Consider the following 23,272-nt stretch of genomic DNA (forward strand, 5'->3'; position numbering starts at 1 on the left):
GAGGTCAAGCCTGGAAAACACCATTGCACCTTTTAGTTGCTCGAACAATTCATTGATATTGGGAAGGGGGTACTTGTTCTTGATTGTCTTCTTGTTCAATGGATGGTAATTGTCGAAAAGTCGTTCCATGCCATCTTTCTTTTGGACAAAAAGAACACCACCTCCCCAGACACTCTTGTTCATTGAGTTGTTTCTTCGCTTCTTTCAGCTCTTCTGGCCCAAGCTTGTATAGGCGCTTGCATACGGGTTCTGTACCAGGCTCAAGATCAATAACAAACTCGACTGGCCGGTGAGGAGGCATACCAGGAAGCTATTCTGTAAAGACATCTTGATACTCACAAACAACTGGAATATGAGAAATATCATTGATCTCGCCTTTCTCATTGAGAGAGAACAACCGAATGGTTTCATCACGAGCCACAAAGATAATCACATGTTTGGACGGATGAGTCAATTTAATCTCCTTGACAGCACAATCAAGAAAAGCCTTGTGCTTAGAAAGCCAATCCATGTCGAGGATAAGATCAATATCAGAATCACCAATAACAATTGGGGAAGCCAGAAATGCATAAGTACCCATCTTGATACCGACATCAGGAACGAATACTCGAGAGGACATTTGCGAAGCCGGAGCAATAATAGACAACGGTCTCGGCAACACTTGAGTAACCAATTCATGCATAGCCACAAAAGATCTTGAAATGGAAGAATGCGATGCACCAGAATCAAATAAAACTCTAGCAGAAATAAAATTAATTGGAAGTGTACCCATAATCACATTAGTAGATTCCTCTGCTTGAGCTGCATTCAACATGTTCACCTTTTCATACTTGGGATTGTGCTATACGACTGCATTGCTTGCTGACTTGACAGGAGGAGGAGGCTTAAGGCGCCATTGGTTGAAGAACTTGTTGGAGTAATGCCCTTTCTCACCACACTTGTGACAAGTGACCTCTAAAAGTGGACGAAAAGGTGGAGGAGGAGGACCACCTGTCCTAGGAGCCCGAGACCGAGACTTGTTCTAATAGCTTGGGTTGGGTGGATGGGAAGATCCACGACCTCCTGAGTGGTTCTGCTAATAGGGCAGACGAAACGAAGGAGGTGGAGGAAGACAAAACTTTCGTTGCTTTGAGACCACTTGAGAGGAAGAAGAATGAGAGTTGGCTGCATCCCTCAGCCTTTTCTTGGAAGCTTCACACTTGAGCTCTGCTGCTTCTTGTTTTAAAGCGAGGTTATAGAACTAATTGAACTGAGTTGGCATAACAAGAATGAGGCTAACTAAAGGTCCTCTCTGAGGCCACCCCTAAAGTAGTAGATCATACTCTTCTCATCTGGAACGTCTTACCTTGTGTAGTGATCGAGGTTCTGAAACTTGACGTTGTATTGATACACGAACATGCTTCCTTGCTCGAAGTTGCGGAATTTCTCATGCATGCACTCGACAACACTTGTTGGAATGTGATGCGCTCGAAAATCCTGGCAGAAATCAGTCCAGGTAATCACTAGACCCCCTCTGGAATCTTTGTACTGCTAATACCAATAAGCTGCCTGGTCCTTGAGCTAGAAGGAAGCGAACTTGACCGGGTCCTCGGGTCTGACATTGCTGCACTCAAAATGCTTGTTGATGTCCACGAGCCAATCATCAGCGTCCATGGCCTCAACACAAGCGTTGAACGCCTTTGGTTGATTTGCGAGGAACTGATTGAGTGTGGCAAACGGAGGCTGATTGTTGAATTACCCTTGACCTTGGTTCCCTTGGTTGCCTTGGATTTGGCTACGCTGTTGTAGGAGTTTAAGAATCATCCGTGTATTGGCATTAGTGGCTGCCATCACAACTTGCCATGCCTCCGGAGGCGGAAGAGGTGGCGGAGGTGGAAGATTTGACTGCTCTCCATTGGTACGTTCTGGATGCATACACATTGGGTGAGCCATCCTGAAGAAGATGGAATCCGTTAGAACCACCTTAGAAATGATAGATAAGCTGAATCAAAAGCTGGATATTTGCAATATAGTCTTCACAATTAACATCCGAACAGAGATTGAATGAATGCATTCCAAAGTTAATAAGATACGACCATCTGAATGAGAAGCCACTTGGAATGGGTGGATGAATAAAACAACAAGGTACCAACTGGAACAAATACATGGTAAGGATTCCCCTATCTCATACCAATTATCTGTCGGAAAGATAACTTAGAGCTACCTTAATTCCCAGCTATTAACTCCCGAAACTTACTGGTTATGCAATCAGGTGTTGGGGATACAGGGAGGCACAATATACCACACAACTAACAAGCCCTACGCTCCAACTGAATCCATCATTCAACACATAACCAAGAAACCTTTGGAAATTGTGTACCTCTGACCTTCAAAAACATCCGATATACTAGCTATGGCAATACATCTGATCACTCCCCCCAGTACCGGGTGTCGTCAAACTACTCTCACCATAGAGTATAGAAGCATTTTCGATGTCAGCGTCCTCTGGTATTCCAGAATTGCAAGATAAACACTGTGACGAAAACACCTTAGAGCTCAACTCCCCGAAACACTGCCACAACACCTAAATGTTAGGAGGCACCAAGTCAGAATCCCCGTCACAATGATATCGGAATGATTCCACAATACCCGCGTGATCCTAAATAAAATTTTGAGTGAAAAGGGGTAAAAGAGCGAGGAAAACACCTACGTCACGAGTCCTTACCAGAGCGACGAAGGGGATAAGGAGTAAAAAGAATTCCTACTCTCCGATATAACTAAGACTCAAGACAATTTTCTTCTAGACTTGACTCGTCAGCGGTTCGATCAAGCAAAGGCTCCTATAGTCGATATGGCTCTAATACCAACTTGTAACGCCCAAGATGCAGTTCTATCCCAATCACGTGATGAACTCATGATTGGGGCACAATTGCATTTCGGACGCGTAGCAAGGTGATACACAAATACATACAACCTGGGTGAATAGAAAGAGTACGAGAATCCGGGCATCACTTGCACCAAATAGCATAAATATGACAATCATCATACAATCAAACATACATACAGTAGTGTCTGACTACAGACTAGATAAAAAGGAAAACGACCCTGCTACTAAGCGGACGGATACTGTGACTAGGTCCATCGTCCGGATAAGTAACATAGAAACGACCATGGTCTTCATCAAACTCCCACTGGAGCTTAGTGGCATCTCCTGCATCAGACTCAACGGTACCTGCAACTGTAGTTGTATTATTATGTGAGCCACGGGGACTCAGCAATCATATCACCCTCAGTATCAAGACTAACAAAGCTTAAATGTATGGCATGGATAAGTGGTGAAGTTGTTGTCGATGTCAAAACCAGCGGATCTCGGGTAGGGGGTCCTGAATTGTGCATCTTGGATCGATGGTAACAGGAGACAGGGGACACAATGCTTACCCAGGTTCGGGCCCTCTCTATGGAGGTAAAACCCTACGTCCTGCTTGATTGATATTGACGAATATGAGTGTTACAAGAGTGGATCTACCACGAGATCATAATGGCTAAACCCTGAAAGTCTAGGCTATGTGGGTATGCTAATGAGTATATGTGATGTCCTTTCCAGACTACCCCCATCGGTTTATATAGACACCGGGGGGATCTAGGGTTTACATGGAGTCAGTTCATAAGAAGGGATCTTCGGTCGCCAAGCTTGCCTTCCACGCCAAGTACAGTCCAATCCGGACATGGTGCAGTCTTCGGCCTTCATGTCTTCACAGCCCATCGGTCCGGCCCATGGAAAACAGGCCGAACGCCCGAGGACCCCTTAGTCCAGGACTCCCTCGGTAGCCCCCGAACCAGTCTTCAATAACGAGGTGCTCGGCACACATACTATCTTCGGCATTGCAAGGAGTGTTCTCCCTTCGACGATATCCAATTATGTATTCGGCCACTGATCCAATGTCGCCTCCTTGGCTTCCGCGCATTGAATAGTCTTTGTCCTCCACGTGTAGAGTGAATGTGGAAAGTCAGGGTATTTTTGCAAATAACACCCCCTTCATGCGAGGAAGAGCACCTATTTAAAGAGATTGGACCCCAGATCCATTCAGCGCTACGCAAAAGAAATCCCCAGAGACTGCTTTAGGAGAAACCATTCCGGCATGGCGAATGCTCCCAGCTCCTCCGCTCGTCCCAGCCCAGAGGAAGGTGAGTGGGAGAGGTGTTCCGTGTCTCGTAGCTGTTTGACGAAGTTGCAAACGCAGGAATTCCATCCCCATGCAGATCTAGTCCCTGTTCGATCGAGGCTTGCTTCCTTCAATGTGGGGACTCAGGCAGAGGGCTTCCCCAATCTATCCGGGGGGAGCGAGTGTGTTTTGTCCCCTACCTGCTAAGAGGCGTCGAATTTCCAATCCATCCGTTCCTCCGAGGCCTTCTAGAATATTATGGCCTCCAGCTGCACAACTTCACTCCGGCCTCTATTCTGCACATTGCGGGTTACGTTGCTTTATGTGAACTTTTCTTGGGGGTCGAGGCTCACTTCGAGTTGTGGAGGAAGTTGTTTTGTCTCGTCCCGCGCAACCATGAAGGGTCAATATTTGAAGTGGGCGGAGCCGAAGTGTGGCGCGTCACCGATACCAGATATCCATCTGGCACACCAAGGAAGCCACCTGATGAATGGCCCTCCGAATGGTTTTATATAGCGGACATTGCGCTTCCTGACCCGATTCGAAAGGGTCTTCCTGAATTTGCTCGTGTCCCGCTGAAGAAACGCCACAATTGGCGTCCTCGGAGGCTTGAAGAGGAAGACGGCATGGAGGTTTGTCAGCTGATGAGAAGGATAAGAGAGCTCACCTAGTCCGGACTCACAATAATCGAGGTTATGGCGATTTCCATAGCGCGAGGGGTTCAACCGCTCCAATACATAGGGCTTCCCATGTGGCACTATAATGGGGAGGACGACGCTTCTCGCTACTGCCGGAAAGGTCCGAATACCCCTGCCCCTTTGGCTAAGATATTAGCCGAACTGTTCAAAGGGGAGGAAAAGGAATTTCTCCGCATCAAATCTAGAGACGGGTACTCTATGTATAACCCTCCCAGCTGGGTAAGGCCCGACCCCTCCGTTTTGTACTTCTTCCATCTCCAAATTGCTTTTGATAAACTTCTAGCTCATTTGCTTATGACAACACTAGCGAAAGGTCACCTAGGGATTTTATAGTCCTGCCCCATAGCTGGAGAACCACAACCGGGAGCTAGATCCCGGGTTTGAAGAGGACACAGATATATTTGTCGTGCTTGCGGAGGGAGTGTTCTACTAGACCAGCTACGATGGCACAGAAGTGGCCATTACCGCAGACTATCCAGGCCTTCTTCCTGCTTCTCGGGTACATAATTAAGAAATCACCTTCTCTAAAAGAGTGCTCTTACTCCGTCTTACCCATCGCACCGTATCGTGCTTCATAGGGGAGATGTTCGGCGGCTTCGAAGAGATCGGCTCCCGCGCCGGACAATCCTTCCAAGAGGAAAGCAAATGAAGACACAGCCGCACCTTCATCGAAGAGGTATGAATTCGCCAACCTGCCCCTGAGCAGTCACTTCCAACCGTGACCTTCCCGTTTTCCATTTGTCAGGAGGAAGGCACGCCGGACCATATCCGAGGGTCCGAGCGGCCGTGCTTCCCAAAGCCTGGATTCAAATCTCGCCGTGAAGATGGGGGCTGATGCAGGGGCGACACCGGACTGTCCTCCAGCCGAGGATTCGGCCGATGTACCGATCACCAACTTGGAAGTGGAGAGTGCTATGAATCATCGGCACCGCCGGGCCATTCTACAAGATCCTGGCTTTTCGGAAGAGTCGTTTAATGCCTTCAACGCAGCCGATGCGTACATCCGGGCTACTCGAGATGGAATTAGCAGGGCCACAAAGCAACATCTGAAAGTTGTGCAGGTAAATTCCCTTTGTCTGACTATGACAACCATATGCCAGTAGCCCCCGATACTTAAAGGAGTTGAATCAACTTATTTAAGGATCAATGTACAACCAGGTTCTTACGAAGAAGAATACCCAGCTGGCTCAGGAACTAGAAAAGGGTCAGCACCAGCTGCTTGCTGCTAACGCCGAACTGGAGAAATACAAAGCATCTCCAAGTAATATTTTCCTCCATCGAAAATTCATAAGGCTACACCAATAGTGTGAATATGGGTTCTAATTTTTGTGTTGGGTCGTTTAGACCAAGTGCAAGAGCAGCTGACCGCCGCTTGAAGTGTAGAACATGGAGCCAAAAAGCTGCTAGCAGCGGGCGAGCGTGTATTGACAAAGGTCGTTGAAGAGAAAAAGAAACTCCAGGATTCGAACATCAACCTAGGCGAAGAACAGAAAGATGTGCGAGCGCAGCTAGCCGACTCTGTGAAGGAGAACAAGAAGCTCCGAGGCAACATATTCAGTATGTGGCCGCTTTTATCTTACAACAGTTTGGAGGTAGTGGTAGCTGATATAGCTGTAATTGCAGGTTTGTTGAAGAACTGCCCCGAAGAGGAAGTGTCCGGATCATCAAATGATCTTCTGCAGGAGTTGTCGTAGTTGCGCGAGCAAGCTCGGCAGGCTATGCGGAGTGTAGCCAAGGCTTTATTGCCATCCGACTCCCCTCCAGGAAGCATGGAGAAGCTGGTAGAGCTGTTCAAGGGAGCGCGACGGCGTATCCGGCTGTGGAAGATATCTGCCTGCCGAGAGGGTGCGCGAGAGGCCCGGGCCATGGTGAAGACACGCTATACCAAGCTGGATCCTAATCACATGGCCGTGTCGGGCCGGTAGGGCCGAACGGGGAAGAAATTCCCGTTAGTATAGTATATGACCAGGTAGAGGTGGCCGCCAAATATTCTCAACAGGTAGAGGTGTTCGAGTCCAAGTGACTGTGTACTTTTCCTCATCTAGCTGAATTGTATATCGTTTGTCATGGCAGACCTTTTCGCTTCAACCTCCAGACTCTAAGGTGCAGAGTGTTTCCGAATACCATCGCGGACGAATAGGCCGGGGTATGCTTGGAAAACTAGGCATAGGGGTCATAGTTGCTTGAACAGACAAGTTGTATCCGACTAGCTATGTTATATTACATGGATATCATAAGAAACATCTTCCAGAGAGAATACTTCTGTTAAGGGTTCCTTTCCCTGGGTGTGCATGCATTTAATGTACATGTCGAGATTGTGGTGCGAGCACCACAGTTCGTATAACTTCTGGGGGTGCACAATGGAGCGAGTTTATAAAACATCTTTAATTCACCGACCGAATATTCCCTTAAGAACGCTAGATTTTAGCTTCACCCAGTCTGAGGTACACATCCGGATGACCCAACAGTAACAATCGCAGAGGTTCTCCCTTTATGCCCTAGCCAAACTAACGGGTACATAGGGTATAAGCACAGGAGCCAGGCAACCCAGCTTGGCCAAAACTTAAGTCATATCGATGCATATAGTGGCGAAGAAAAGGTACACATGGAAAAACTCATATGTGAGGAGCGTGATGCTCACGGAATGACAAGAACTTCTGTCTATGAACCCCCAGGTAAAAGTGGCGTACAAGTTTAAAGGTGTATCTACCAATGATGTGCGGTCTAGCCGTACTTCAAGCTTTTAAAGCGAGAAAAAAATCGGAAAAGAGAGGAAAAAATAATGGAAACTGCAGGGGAGGAGGAGACGAACAATGAGTTTTAGCGCTAGGCGTAGAATCTCCGGAGTCTGGCTGCGTTCCAGGGGTTCGGCTCGAGGCAATTGTCTGACGCATCGCGAAGATGGTATGCTCGTCCAATGAGACTTCATCAATTATGAAGGGACCCTCCCATTTGGGCTTGAGTTTGTCCTTTTTCGTCTCCGGGAGGCATAGAACAAGTTCGCTGATGTTGTAAGTCTTGGCCCGTACTTCTCTGCTTTGATATCTTCGAGCCTGCTGTTGGTAAACTACTGAACGAGCTTTTGTGACATCGCGTTCCTCCTCCAGGGCATCTAGGTTGTCCTGCCGATCGAGCTCTGCTTCTCTCTCTTTGTACATACACACTCTAGGTGAGTCATGAATAATATCGCAAGGCAATACGGCCTCTGCACCATACACCATGAAGAAAGGTGTGTATCCCGTAGTACGGTTGGGCGTAGTCCGCAACCCCCAGAGTACGGAGTCGAGCTCCTCAACCCAGTGTTTGTCTGATTCTTTCAAAGACCGCACTAGTCTGGGCTTGATGGCGCTCATAATAAGACCGTTGGCGCGTTCTACTTGACCATTGGTTTGTGGGTGGTAGACGGAGGCGTAATCGAGTTTGATACCCATAGTAGTAAACCAGGTTATTACCTCGTCGGCTGTGAAATTGGAGCCATTGTCAGTGATGATGTTGTGTGGGACACCATAACGATGCACAACATCAGATATGAAGTCTATCACCGGGCCGGACTTAGCCATTTTGACTGATTTAGGCTCTATCCACTTAGTGAATTTGTCCACCATAACCAGCAGATATATTTTCTTATGGCTTCCCCCTTTAAGGGGTCCAACCATGTCGAGTCCCTAGACCGCGAGAGGCCAAGTGATGGGGATTGTTTGTAGGGAAGTGGGGGCATATGGCTTTGATTGGCAAAGAGTTGGCATCCGACGCAATGTTGAACAAGGTCCTGTGCATCTACTCTGGCCGTCGGGCAATAGAACCCTATACGGAAGGCCTTTCTAACAAGGGCCCGAGCTGCGGCGTGGTGACCGCCGAGTCCGGCATGAATTTCAGCCAAGAGCTGTTGCCCCTCTTCCCCGGATATACATTGTTGAAGGACTCCAGTGGCACTTTTCTTGTAGAGTTCTCCATCATGAACCTTGTTGGCCTTCGAATGCAGGATAATGCAGCGGGCCTCATTCTAGTCCTCAGGAAGCTCCTTCCTATTATGGTAGGCCAGGAAGGGTTCGGTCCATGAGGCAATGAGTGCCATGATGAGTTGCACCGATGGTGTTATGTCGATGTTTCCAGGATCTAGGGTTATGTTTGGGTCCGGACTAGCGTTGCCGTTTTCCCCTTGCCATACCACGGATGGCTTGAAGAGCCTTCCCAAGAAGGTATTAGGTGGGACAGGGTCGCGCTTAGCGCCAATATGAGCAAGAACATCGGCCTCTTGATTACTTTCTCGAGCCACGTGATGGAACTCGAGACCCTCGAATCGGGACGACATTTTGTGACTGCGTTGCGATACGCTGCCATCTTCAGATCTTTAGCGTCAAAATCTCCATTTATTTGAGATATTGCAAGGTTTGAGTCCCCGCACACTTCTAGGCATTGTATGCCCATGGAGACAGCTATCCGGAGACCATGCAATAAGGCATCATATTCGGATGCGTTATTGGAGTCTGTGTATAGTATTTGTAGAACATACTAGACGATATCTCCGGTGGGGGACGTTAAAACGACACCCGCTCCTAACCCTGCCAGCATTTTGGAGCCGTCGAAGTGCATGACCCAATTGGAATATGTGCCGTACTCTCTAGGGAGCTCGGCCTCTGTCCATTCGGCGATGAAGTCGGCCAGAACTTGGGATTTGATAGCTCGACGTGGTTTGTATGTGATGTCGAGTTCAATGGCCCAGTTGGTAATCAGGCCCGTAGCATCGCGGTTGTTTGTAATGTCGTTGAGTGGTACTTCGGAGGCCACCGTGATCGAACACTCCTGGAAGTAGTGACGGAGCTTTCGGGATGCCATGAAGACCGCGTATAATTTTTTTTATAATGAGGGTACCGGGATTTGCATGGTGTAAGGACAGTAGACACGTAGTATAGTGGCTTCTGAAGCGGGAATTTATGTCCGTCCTGTTCTCGTTGAACAATGAGTACAACGCTCACCACTTGATGTCTTGCCGATATGTATAATAACATCGGTTCACCAGAGTTTGGTGCGGCCAAGATTGGATTGCTCGCAAGAAGGGTTTTTATTTCTTACAATCCGTCTTTTGTCGCGTCCGTCCACTCGAAGTGGTCGGTTCGCCGTAGAAGGCGATAGAGAGGCAATGCCTTTTCTCCTAATCTGGAGATAAAGCGGCTTACAGCTGCCACGCAACCTGCAAGTTTTTGAACTTGCTTAAGGTCTGTTGGCTTAGCCAATTCTGACAAAGCTCGGATTTTGGCTGGGTTTGCTTCGATTCCTCTATTGGTAACGACAAAGCCCAGCAGTTTTCCAGCGGGGACACCGAAGACACACTTTTCTGGGTTGAGCTTAATGTCATATGTCCTGAGGTTGTCGAATGTAAGACGTAAGTCATCTATTAGTGTTTCCACGTGCCTGGTTTTGATGACAACATCATCACCGTAAGCCTCTACTATTTTGCCAATCTGTTTCTCCAGGCATGTTTGAATCATGCGTTGATATGTGGCTCCGGCGTTCTTGAGCCCGAAGGGCATGGTATTGAAGCAGAATGGCCCGTATGGGGTAATAAATGTTATTTCAGCTTGATCGGATTCCTTCATTTTGATTTGATGGTATCCAGAGTATGCATCGAGGAAACACAGTGAGTCGTGTCCTGTGGTGGCGTCAATGATTTGATCAGTGCGGGGGAGGGGGAAGGGATCCTTAGGGCAGACTTTGCTGAGGTCTTTGAAATCGACGCACAGGCGCCAGAATTTGTCCTTCTTTGGTACCATCACCAGGTTTGCCAGCCAGTACGGATGTTTGATTTCTCTAATGAATCCGGCCTCGATGAGTTTGGTCAGCTCCTCTCCCATGGCTTGTCGCTTGGGTTCGGAAAAGCGTCGCGGTGCTTGCTTGACTGGTTTAACCCCTTTAATATATTCAGGCTATGTTCGGCCAGCTTGCGTGGGATCCCTTGCATATCCGAAGGGTGCCAGGAAAATAAGTCCCTGTTTTTGCGCAGGAATTCTCGCAGTGCGGCGTCAACTGTTGGGTTTAGTTGAGCTTTGATGGATGTCGTCTTCTTGGGGTCCGTTGGGTGGACCTGGAATTTGATTATTTCTTCTGCCGGTTTAAACAAGGTGGTTTTGGAGCGTTTGTCGAGGATCACATCGTCCTTCTCCACTGTGGAGCGTAGTGCGGTTAATTCTTCGGCCGCGAGGGCTTCGGATAGCGCCTCCGGGGCCAAGGATGCGGTTTTGTTTTCAGCACGGAGTGCTATGTCCGAATCACTAACGAGAGTGATTATACCATTTGGTCCAGGCATTTTGAGCTTCATATATCCGTAGTGAGGTATATCTTGGAAGCGTGTAAAAGCATCCCGCCCCAATAGGGCGTGATATCCACTGCTGAAAGGGGCCACCTGGAAGGTTATTTCTTCGGACCGATAGTTCTCTGGTGATCCGAACACCACGTCAAGTGTGATTTTGCCCGCGCACCGCACCTCCCGACTAGGAATAATTCCCCGGAAGGTTGTGTTACTTTGTTTGATGCGACTCCTGTCTATTTCCATTTTATGGAGCGTGTCCTCATAAATGAGATTTAATCCACTGCCACCGTCCATGAGGACCTTGGTGAGTCGGAACCCATCCATGATGGGGCTGAGGACTAACGCGGCTGGTGCCCGTGCTGTTCTGTACTTTGGTTCATCACCGGCGTTGAATGTTATAGCCGTGTCGTTCCATGGGTTTATTACAACAATTTGGTAGACTTCATTGAGCTCGCGAAGTGCCCTTTTGTGCTTGTTATTTGAAGCGAATGTCTCGTAGACTGTCAATACTCTTGGGTCGTCTTCTTCTGGGGGGTGTTGTTCTGGGGCGTCCTTCATAAGGATGTCCTTAGCGCTCTTGACTACCTGTCGTAGTATCCAACATGCTCTAAGGCTGTGGGTTGCCATAGTAACTATTGTTGTATGTATTTTGCATGGGCCATCGAGCCACCCTTCAAGAACAGTGCCTTGCCGTGTAGTGGCTTTGTGTTTTTTGACTGTTGGATTGCACGTGCCATGAGGGTATGCCCTTTTCACCTGTAGGGGAAGTTGGGTTGGGATTGGTGGTTCCAAGCGAGCTGCTCGAGTTTCCCAGGCTCTTTCCATCACATAGTAGTTTTGTACGATGGTTGCTAAGTCAGCAAATTTTAGTATGCGACGGCGATTGATGGCGTTGAGGATTCCTTCGTCAGCATAGTTTTTGCACAGTGCTGATATTGCGTCCTCGTCACGGCAATCCTTTACCTTGTCCTTGACAAGGAGGAATCTGGCCCAAAAGTGGTGGACCTTCTCCTGGGATGGCTATTTTATGCTCATGAGAGCCTCTATATCCGGGTGGGTGGGTGGAATTAAATCCGAACCCCGACCTAACCGGTTGTGCAGAGTTCGACGACCTTCCGGACTAGACAGTCCGGGTTCCGAAATATCTTCTAATTGTTTGGAACCACCGTTCGAAGCTATGTTCGGAGAGCTGGTTGCGTCCTTTCGTGGGTGAGTATCCGGCTCTTCATGAACGGCGACCCGAACATAGTCTGTCTTCAATATAGAAGAAGACTCGCCGTTCTGCTCCAGGACTGCCACGATCTGGTGGGTGACTGGTGGGGTTTCAGTTTCTCCCTGATCGGTTTTAGGCCTGATCTGATCGTAATCTCTGGTGATTCCCAAAGCAGCGATGCAACCTAGGAGCTCGTTTAAGGACGAAAACTCAACCGGATCCATCTTCTTGGAGTGCTCGGAGTTGACGCGAAGGGGATTTTCGATGGCCCGAGAGGTCATCGTCGGCCCTGCGGCCGAACGGGCGATCATAGCAAAGTTGCCCAGCCGGATAGTTTGGCCCGATGGCAAAACTACCCCTACGGTAATATTGTCTTTAATGACAAGGCGAGCCATTGAGCCTTTCATCGAGGACACAGTGGAACTCGCAATGAAAGCACCAATGTCGGTGTCAAACACGCGGATCTCGGGTAGGGGGTCCCGAACTGTGCGTCTTGGATTGATGGTAACAGGTGACGGGGGACACAATGCTTACCCAGGTTATGGCCCTCTCTATGGAGGTAAAACCCTACGTCCTGCTTGATTGATATTGATGAATATGACTGTTACAAGAGTGGATCTACCACGAGATCGTAATGGCTGAACCCTAAAAGTCTAGCCTATGTGGGTATGGTAATGAGTATATGTGATGTCCTTTCCGGACTACCCCCTTCGGTTTATATAGACCCCGGGGGGATCTAGGGTTTACATGGAGTCGGTTAGATAAGAAGCGATCTTCGGTCGCCAAGCTTGCCTTCCACGCCAAGTAGAGTCCAATCCGGACAAGGTGCAGTCTTCGGCCTTCATGTCTTCACAGCCCATCAGTCCGGCCCATGGATAACAGGCCAGACGCCCGAGGACCCCTTAGTCCAGGACTCCCTCAGTTGCTGCAAGCACTAAGCATTTGTATGGTGGCTAACTTACGAATACAAGAATAAGATGAGAAACTACGGAACGGTCGCGAACTAGTAGTGATCAAGAAGTGATCCTGAACTACTTACGATCAAATATAACCCCCACCGTGTTCTCTTCCCGAACCTCGTTGAAAAGAGACCATTGAGGGAGTCTTGGACTAGGGGGTCCTCAAGCGTCCGGGCTATGTAATGTGGGCCGGACTGATGGGCCGTGAAGATACAAGATCGAGGGCTTTCCCCCCATGTCCGGATGGGACTCTCATTGGCATGGAAGACAAGCTTGACATGAAGATACAAGATTCCTTTCTCTCTAAACCGACTCTGTATGACCCTAGTCCCCTCCGGTGTCTATATAAACTAGAAGGTCTAGTCCGTAGAGCGAATCATAATCATGCAGGCTAGACATCTAGGGTTTAGCCATTATGATCTCGAGGTAGATCAACTCTTGTAACCCCTATACTCATCAAAGTCAATCAAGCGGGACATAGGGTTTTACCTCCATCAAGAGGGCCCGAACTTGGGTAAACATCAAGTGTCCGACCTCCTGTTTCCTTCGATCCTTTGACGCACAGTTCGGGACCCCCTACACGAGATCTGCCGGTTTTGACACTGACATTGGTGCTTTCATTGAGAGTTCCTCCGTGTTATCGATAGAAGTATTGATGGCTCGCCTTGTCATCAACGACAAAATCACCTCTGGAAGAGCCATAGTTCCTGGGCAGATCCTCTAGATCGGCAATTTCACCATAGGCGCCCGCCCGACCATCAAGCCTCAGGCGGTCCCCCGGATTGCCAAAAATCATCTCCGCATCAACCCCGAAAGTGTCGATAAGATGGATCCAACAGATGTTTCGTCTTTAAACGAACTGCTAGATTGCATCCCCTTCCTGGGGGTTGCAACAGATTATGACCTGATTGGCTTAAACCCAATCAGAGGGAAATCAGGTCTCCACCTGTCACCCACCTAGCGACCGTCGTGGAAGAACAAGTTGAGGATACCGCTCCTCTTATGCTGAAAAAAAACTATGTTCGGACCTCCGAGCCCTACGAGCCGGACACTCATCCTCGAGAAGAGATCATCTGTCCTCCGAACATAGAATCAGGCGCTGAGTCTAAAAAAACCACAGGACACTCCGGAACCTAGGCCAATGACCTCAGAAATTTTTCAAAATCCGGATTCCAAAGTGGGTCAGGGTTCGGATTTAAACCCACCCACCACAATCAATACTCTCCAAGAAATTTTGATCCCCCGGACATATGCGATTTAATGTATATACGACAGCAACCTGAGGAAACAGTCCATCACTTTTGGGTTGATTCCTACTTGTTAAAAACATGATGAAAGATTGCTGCGACGAAGATGCGGTGTCAGTCTTTCGCCGCAACTGTACGGACGAGGGGATCCTCAATGCCCTCAATCGGTGCCACATACATATTTGGCACACATAGTACAGAACTATTGCGCAATGGAAAGCGCCTGGAAATCCCAGACAACTCGGTGGGAACCACCAGCCTTTAAGCCACCCACCGGCCAGACAAAACGGATGCACCCTTATGAGGCACCTGATCATTACTCCACAGAAAGAAATATTAAGCCCTTACCTGTCCTTGGTGACTGGCTCGACAAGCCCTGTCAGATACGCAATGCCGAACTTTGAACCAACTCATAGACTTCAGGCATGTTGGATACTGCGGCAGGTGGCTAAAAGTGGGGAGGCTATTCTCACCAACACTACTCCGTCAAGGCATTCCCCCGAGGATAACGATCTCAATGTTTTTACGGTCTTTGAGACCTGTCCTTCAAACAACCGGCGTAAAAGGACGCCCCGTGACCTCGTCAAAGTCAATCACGTAGCTGCAATAAATCCTTAGAACGATATGGCGATAACCTTTAACACCAGTGACGAGCCAAGGGCCCGATCAGACTGAGCACCAACCGCTTTGGTTTTAAACCGAATTATAGACGGCTTTCGCCTCACTAAAGTGCTCATGGACGGTGGCAGCGGATTGAACCTCATCTACAATACACACTCAATAAAATGCAAACGGACATGAGTCACATTGAGCAGAGTAATACAACCTTTCAAGGAATTATCCCTGGTCGGGCAGCAAGATGCTCGGGGAAAATTAAACTCGACATGGTATTCAGCACACCAGAGAACTATAGGTCTGAAGAGATAATCTTCCAGGTGGCCCCTTTCAACAGCGGATATCATGCCCTGTTGGGGCGAGACGCATTCACACGCTTTCAAGCCATACCTCATTACGGGTACATGAAGCTCAAAATGCCCGGGCCCAAAGGTGTTATCACTATCACCCAGACATAGCACTCCGCGCCGAAAATGAAACCGCATCCCTAGCCCTCGAGGCACCATCCGAAGCCCTGGGGGCCGAGGAGCTCACCGCTCTGTGTTCTGCAGTGGATAGAGATGGCGTAATTATTGATAAAAGGTCTAAATCCACTTCCTTTAAGCCAGCAGACGAGATAGCCAAATTTCAAGTCCACCCAATGGACCCCAACAAGACAGCTTCCATTGGGGCACAGCTAGATCCGATGGTCGATGCCTCATTGCGCACGTTCTTGTGTGAGAATTGGGACATCTTCGCCTGGCACCCCTCGGATATGCCAGGAATCCCGCGCGCGCTGGCCGAACATAGTCTTAATATACTGAAGGGAGACAAACCAGTCAAGCAAATGATGCGTCGATTTTCCGAACTGAAACGACGGGCTATGGGTGAGGAGCTAGCAAGCTACTCAAAGTTGGGTTTATCAGTGAGATCAAACATCCGAACTAGCTAGCAAACTAGGTAATGGTGCCAAAGAAGGACAAATCATGGCGCTTGTGTATCGACTTGAAGGACATTAATAAAGCCTGCCCTAAGGATCCCTTCCCAGTACCTCGCATCGACCAGATTATTGATGCAACCACAGGACACGACTCACTGTGCTTCCTCGACACATACTCCAGATACCATCAAATTAAAATGAAGGAATCCAACCAAGCCGCAATGGCATTCACACCCCATATGGGCCCTTCTGCTTCAACATCATGCCCTTCGGGCTCAAAAACACCGGCACTACATATCAACGCATGATTCAAACGTGCCTAAAAAGCAAATCGGCAAGACAGTTGAGGCATATGTAGATGATGTAGTCATCAAAACTAACCATGTCGAATCATTGGTGGAAAACTTACCAGCGATGTGTCTCTATGCCTTTTGAGCCTTCTGTTATGTCTCTATGCCTTTTGGGCTCCCTTTTATCACTTGGATCAGATAAAGATGGCAGTTAAGGACTAGGATAAGACAACTTTTATCACTCCCTTTTGAGCCTTCTGTTATGTCTCTATGCCTTTTGGGCTCAAGAGTGCCCATGCGACTTACCAGCGATGTGTGCAGAATTGTCTTCATAATCAGATTGGGTGCAATGTTCATGCTTATGTGGATGATATTATGGTAAAATCCAAAAAGAAGGAAACCTTGATAAATGATTTGAAGGAGACCTTTGATAATCTCTGGGTTTATAAGATGATGCTTAATCTGGCCAAGCACGTTTTTGGTGTGCCAATAGGCAAGCTCTTGGGTTTTCTGTTTTCTAACAAAGGCATTGAAGCTAACCCGGTGAATATAAAAGCCATCACTTCTTTGGCTAAGCCGGCGTGTATCAATGATGTTCAACGCCTGGCGGGTCGTATAGCGGCTCTAAGCCAGTTCATAAGTCGGTTGGCAGGGAAGGCTATCCCTCTGTATTAGATGATGAAGAAGACAGATAATTTTGTCTGGAGTGATGCCACTAATGAAGCATTTGAGGACATGAAAAGACAGTTGGCTGAGCCGCCCGTTCTTGCTGCTCCTATTGATAAGGAGCTATTGTTGTTTTATGTGGATGCTAATGCTCGTGCTGTCAGCATACCTATTGTGGTGGAACAGAAGGAGGCATGCAAGGAATATCCGGTTCAGAGGCCGGTTTACTACATCTGTGAGGTTCTTATTGAGTCCAAGCAGAGGTATCCGTACTGGCAGAAACTTGCATATGGGGTGTTCATGGCCAGTCGGAAGCTTAAGCAGTATTTTTTTGGTCATCCCATCACTGTGGATAGTTCTGCTCCCTTAGGGGATATTATTCAAAATAGAGAAGCCATAGGTCAGATAGCCAAGTGGGCCATTGAGCTTGGACCTCATGGTTTGAAGTATATGCCTCGCACGGCCATCAAGTCTCAAGCACTGGTGGATTTTATCAATGACTGGACAGAACTACAGATGCCTGAAGAAAAGCTAGATAACATGTATTGGCCTATTCACTTTGATGGGTCCACGCAATTGGAAGGCTCGGGGGCTGGAGTTGTGCTAGCTTCCCCTCGAGGTGATAAATTTTTTTATGTTCTCCGATTGATGTTCCCTTGCACTAACAATGCAGCTGAGTATGAGGCCTTGCTCCACGGTCTTCGGATGGCTAAGGAGATGAACTTAAGCCGGGTGAGGTTCTTTGGCGACTCAGATTTGGTAGCTCAACAAGTTTCTGGTACTTGGGATTCTAAGGATCCACTCACGGCGGCTTATTGTCGAGAGGTTGATGCTATTGCGGGTCACTTCAAGGGTTATCAGGTTGAGCATATTGATCGAAGGAAGAATGAGGCGGCTGATGCTTTAAGCCGGCTAGGCTCTCAGCGGAAGCCGGTGCCACCTAATACTTTTTAATATATTCTGCATAACCCCTCAGTCAAGTTGCCTATAGAAGAAGACCTTGCTATTCCTGACCTGAAAGCCCAATTGGTGGCGGCTCTTCATGTAATTCCTGATTGGATGATTCCATATTTGGCTTATATGACCCGGTGTGAGTTACCTGAGGATGAAACTTTGGCCAGGTAGATAACCCGACGGTCCAAGTCAATGACCATTTTCAATGGAGAGCTACATCATTGCAGTGTCACGGGGGTGTTTCAACATTGCATTTCACCCGAAGAAGGTCGTGAGATTTTGCGAGAGATTCATGAAGGAGATTGTGGTCATCATGCCGGTTCTAAATCTCTTGTGGCTAATGCTTTTCGTCATGGATTTTATTGGCTGATGGCTCATGATGATGCTGAAGACCTGGTCAATAATGTGATGGATGTCAGAAATTTTCACGATGAGCCCATGTGCCGGCTCAAGAGTTGAGGATGATTCCAATTACTTGGTCATTTGCAGTCTGGGGGCTTGATATGGTTGCACCTTTCAAAAGGTCCAAGGATAAAAATACACATCTCCTAGTGGCAGTTGACAAATTTACAAAGTGGGTTGAGCAGAGCCGGTCAGCAAATGTGACGCGGAAACGGCGGTTCAATTCATTAACAAGGTGATTTTCCGTTTTGGCTTTCCCCACAGTATCATAACTGATAATGGCACTAATCTATCCAAAGGTGCTATGAAAGAATTTTGTCAATGTGAGCATATCCGGCTTAACTGTCATCAGTGGCTCACCCCCAATCTAATGATCAAGCCGAGAGAGCCCATCAAGAGATCCTGAGAGGCGTCAAGCCCCGGCTTATGGTTCCCTTGCTGAGGACGCCGGGTTGTTGGGTGGAAGTGTTATCTTCCGTGTTATGGAGCATTAATACCACCCACAATAGATCTACGGGTTACATGCCTTTCTTCATGGTTTATGAAGCAGAGGCAGTTCTCCATAGTGACATCCGTCATGACTCGCCCCGTGTGGCGGCTTATGTTGAAGCTGACAGTGAAAAAGCACGTCAGGAAGCACTTGACCTGTTAGATGAGGAGCGTGACATTGTGGCGGCTCGCTCGGCGATCTACCAGCAAGATCTGTGTCGCTACCATAGCCCCCGGGTTAAAACCAGAACTTTTAAAGAAGGTGATTTGGTGCTCCGGCTCATACAGGATCAAACTGACATGCACAACTTATCCAGACCTTGGGAAGGACCTTTTGTGGTCAATAAAACCATGAACAATGAATCATACTACCTTATCGACATTCGGGAACACAAGGATTCGTGTAAGTCGGAGGAGGAGACCCGCCGGCCGTGGAATATTGCTCATCTTCGGCCTTACAATACTTGAGCCACCGGCTCTTCCAATGTACATATTTTTGACAATGTATATATTACATTTTTAATAAAGTCGGCGTCCCTGAGAAAGCAGGGCCTCTGCTGTTACATTTCCAAGAATAATGAGTCTTTGTTACTTACAACATGATCACTTGGGGGCTTCCTGTTCAAACATAGGTGTATTCACCAAAGAGAACATAGCATCACTACCCTTTTGATCCGGTGCAACGCCACGATTATGGTAACTTGGGGGCTTCCTTATCGTATTTGAATCATAGCATTACTACCCTCTTGACCGAATATGTCACTTGGGGGCTTCCTGTTCAAACATAGGTGTATTCACCAAAGAGAACATAGCGTTACTACCCACTTGATCTTGGTAATTTGGCTATCAAGCCAATATGATAATGTCATGAGAGCGCAGCTCTATTTATCTTGGTAATTCGGCTACCAAGCCAATACGGAAATTCATAAGAGCACAACTCTGGTTATCCTGGTAACTCGGCTACCAAGCCAATATGATAAAAGTCATAAGAGCACAGCTCTGGTTACCTTGATAATTCAGCTACCAAGCCAATATGATAATTTCATGAGAGCACAGCTCTGATTACCTTGATAATTCGGCTACCAAGCCAATATGATAATTTCATGAGCACAGCTCTGATTACCTTGGGATTTTGGCTATCCAGCCAGTATTATAACTTCACATGAGTATTGCTCTGACCTACTTGGCGGAGTAATGATCGGGTTACAAGGGCAAAAGAGAGTCTGATTGCATAGCACAACTCAAACATAGGTTTATGGTGACCCGGCAACATATTATGGTATTAAGTACTTGGAATTATTTGTGTTCTAAGTTTTAGGTTATCACCCGTGTTGCATTTGCATGATAAGCCAGAAGTTTTTATCACATCACATGTATGATATTCTTTGAATATATTCAATCATGATTGAATCAGCCCTGGTTATGGACTATCTTTAGCCACTAGTGGTTTTGATATGATAACATGACCCGTCCTGCGGTAAACCGCCAGGATTATTATCATGTGTTAGTGTGGAGGTACAATAAATAAATCTGAGACACACAGTTGGTGAAATTATAAAACATGCATGGCAGATCTTCAACTTGACCGACCAACAGTATCAAGAAGAACAACACATGCACGATGGCATGGCAGATCAAGGGCTTAAATTAAAGCCTATTACAACGACACCAAGTGCCCCACTGGAATAACTGTTTTAGCAATCTCACAGGAAACTGATGATAAGCCGGCCTCCGGCTTACGACTCTTGGCCTTGTTGTGTTGATGATCGCGGTTCATCCAGCCCCGATTCATCTGCCTCCTCTTCACCCTATGGCTGAAAGTTAGTAGTCGACCAGTCGATCCCCATTAATGCTCTAAAGACAGCTTCATCACTTATAAGTGTGGATGGATCAACATCAGGGGCATAAGTATGCTTACGAATCGGAGGAGTCAGGTCCGGAGCATCAAGAGTCGGTGCCTTCACTTTCTTATTATCGGCATCATAAACTGGCTGATAATGGGTCAGATCAGTTTCTTCAGCCAGTTTGCTAGCCAAAGTACGCATTTCTCTAGTAAGAGCGGCGAAGTCATCTGCTGTAAAGGGTTATCCATGTTCTTTTATGCTCGGGCAGCCATTGGGTAAGTCTGCCAGCTCAAGATCGACTAGCCACGCTTTGTCCCGGGTTAGTGCAGTAAGGGCACCGGCTCTGGCAGCTCATATTATCAATTTCCCAATCCGTGCAGGCAACATTGATAGTTTGTCCAACGTATCCTTGATAAGGGTTGGAGCTGGTTTGTTGTGAGTGGCTGTGCAGATAGCTCACTATGCGCCAGTATAGAGTTGCTCTATGAGGGTATAAGCAGCCTTCATCTTCATCCGCATATATGAGCCTAGATGGGTAACCTGGGATCCTACAGTGGTAAGGATGTTTGTAAGCCGGGAGCATGATGGATAAACAAATGTTCAAAGAGTAAGAGGAAATTATTTGACCAAAGACAGCAGCAATCATGGCATTAATTTGCTGTCTTAAGCCGGCAAGCTCTGAAGATACCGGTTCAAGGGCCGCTTCCACATCTTCAGCCCTCTTCAGCAGAGCTGCCTTATCTGTTTCCCAACCTGTTTGATCTGCCTTAAAGATTTCCTTCATTTTTTCCATGGTTGCTAAGGCACTAGTCAGCTCATCCTTGGCCTTGGAGGTTTCTTCTTGCTGATACTTAATATTTTCTTGGAGGACGGCGACTTGGGATTCTTTGCTGCTAAGCTCAGTCTGCAAAAGGTAAAACAGTAAATAAGATGGCAAAGGAATTATTTGAAGTCCCAAGCACAATAGAAGTATTACACTTGGCACTTGGGGCTAATATCTATTGCTTCCTCAAACATTGGGAAGTCCCAAGAACAATACAAGTATTACACTTGGCACTTGGGGGCTAATGCATATTGCTCTTTAAATGTGGCTTTGTTTGCTGGCCTGGGTAAATAAGGATGACCCGGTTTACCAAGACTATGACTGGAGTTATTGATTTCTATAAGATGATTAGTCTTGACTTAACATATTTGTTAAGCCGACCCTTGGGGGCTACAGACGCAATGTTAATATTTGCTGGATTTCTAGAAAGATTATTAGTCTCGGCTTAACATATTTGTTAAGCCGACCCTTGGGGGCTACGGACGCAATGTTGACTCTTGCTTGGTTAAGAAGTCTCGGCTCAACATATTTATTAAGCCGGCCCTTGGAGGCTCCAAGGAGTGGATCAATGCAACTATTGAAGTTTACAGCACATGCTATTCTATCATGTTCAATAAACTTGGCGGCTAAGGGGAAGGATATTCATGTAACAAGAAATTACGGTGTTTACCTCATAGCGCTCCTTCATCAGATTCACTAAGCCGGCTTCAAAGTCACGACTTATGTACAAACGGTTCAAGTCTGTTTTCCACTTGCCTCTGTCTTCAGCGGCAATTTCCTGCTTAGCGTTGTGCTTGGATAAGATGTTAGGTTGACCCGGAGCTGTGAATCCAACACCGGTGACAACAACATCATCAATCTTCTCCTCGGAAGGTTTGATTGGGCTTGGCGGCTTATAGGTAATCGGTTCAACATCCACATGGTCCAGGGAAGCTTCACGATCTTCTGGGGGAGAGTTATTTATTGTGGCTTCTGCAGTTTGTTGATGATGAGGAGACTCTGGCTGCTTCTCCGGTCCAGACAGATTAATATCATCGGCCGGCTTAGTTAGCCTGGCCTTCTTGGTGGGCTTAGCTTGGCCCCTGAGAAATAAGAAGTAAAAGGAAGTGAAGGTGATGATCAAGCATAAGGTTGGATTAATTGAAAATGATCTTACCCAGGTATGGTCTTGAGAGCTGGAATTTGTGTTCCGGTTGACTCGCCAGAGGAGGAATGAGAAGTCCCCTGATAGTTTGAATCAGATGGGTTAAGAGGTTGCCGAAAATAACCCACCTTGGCGTAAAGTATGTCAGAAATATGTAAGACCTCTGGATGGCGTTTGCAAAGTGAAGTGTTTGGTAAGCCGGCAGAAGTAATCACATTGCCGTTATGCCGGGTCGTGCAGTGAGCTTCATGTTGCTGTTTCTTCAAAATAAAGTTTGGATCCAAGTGAGCTAGAGGGTGATAAAATCTTACTTTCCAGCTAGCTTGTTTGGTTTTTGGTGCTGGTAGAGGTTCTGAGACAGAAGAAAGAATAATTACCTCCACGTCACCTGCACGGCTAGCTTCCGCGTCGTCCTAGCCATAATCATTGTCAATGAGATGAATAAAAAAGGAGCCAAGTGAATGAAGTTCTAACTCTGACTCATGATCATCATCATCATCATCATCATCAATGTTTAAGTCAGCAGACTCGGTAGTCTTCTTCTTGGTGGGCTTCCTGTG

Source organism: Triticum dicoccoides, chromosome 4A (assembly GCF_002162155.2).
Source record: "Triticum dicoccoides isolate Atlit2015 ecotype Zavitan chromosome 4A, WEW_v2.0, whole genome shotgun sequence".
Taxonomy (NCBI): Eukaryota; Viridiplantae; Streptophyta; class Magnoliopsida; order Poales; family Poaceae; genus Triticum; species Triticum dicoccoides.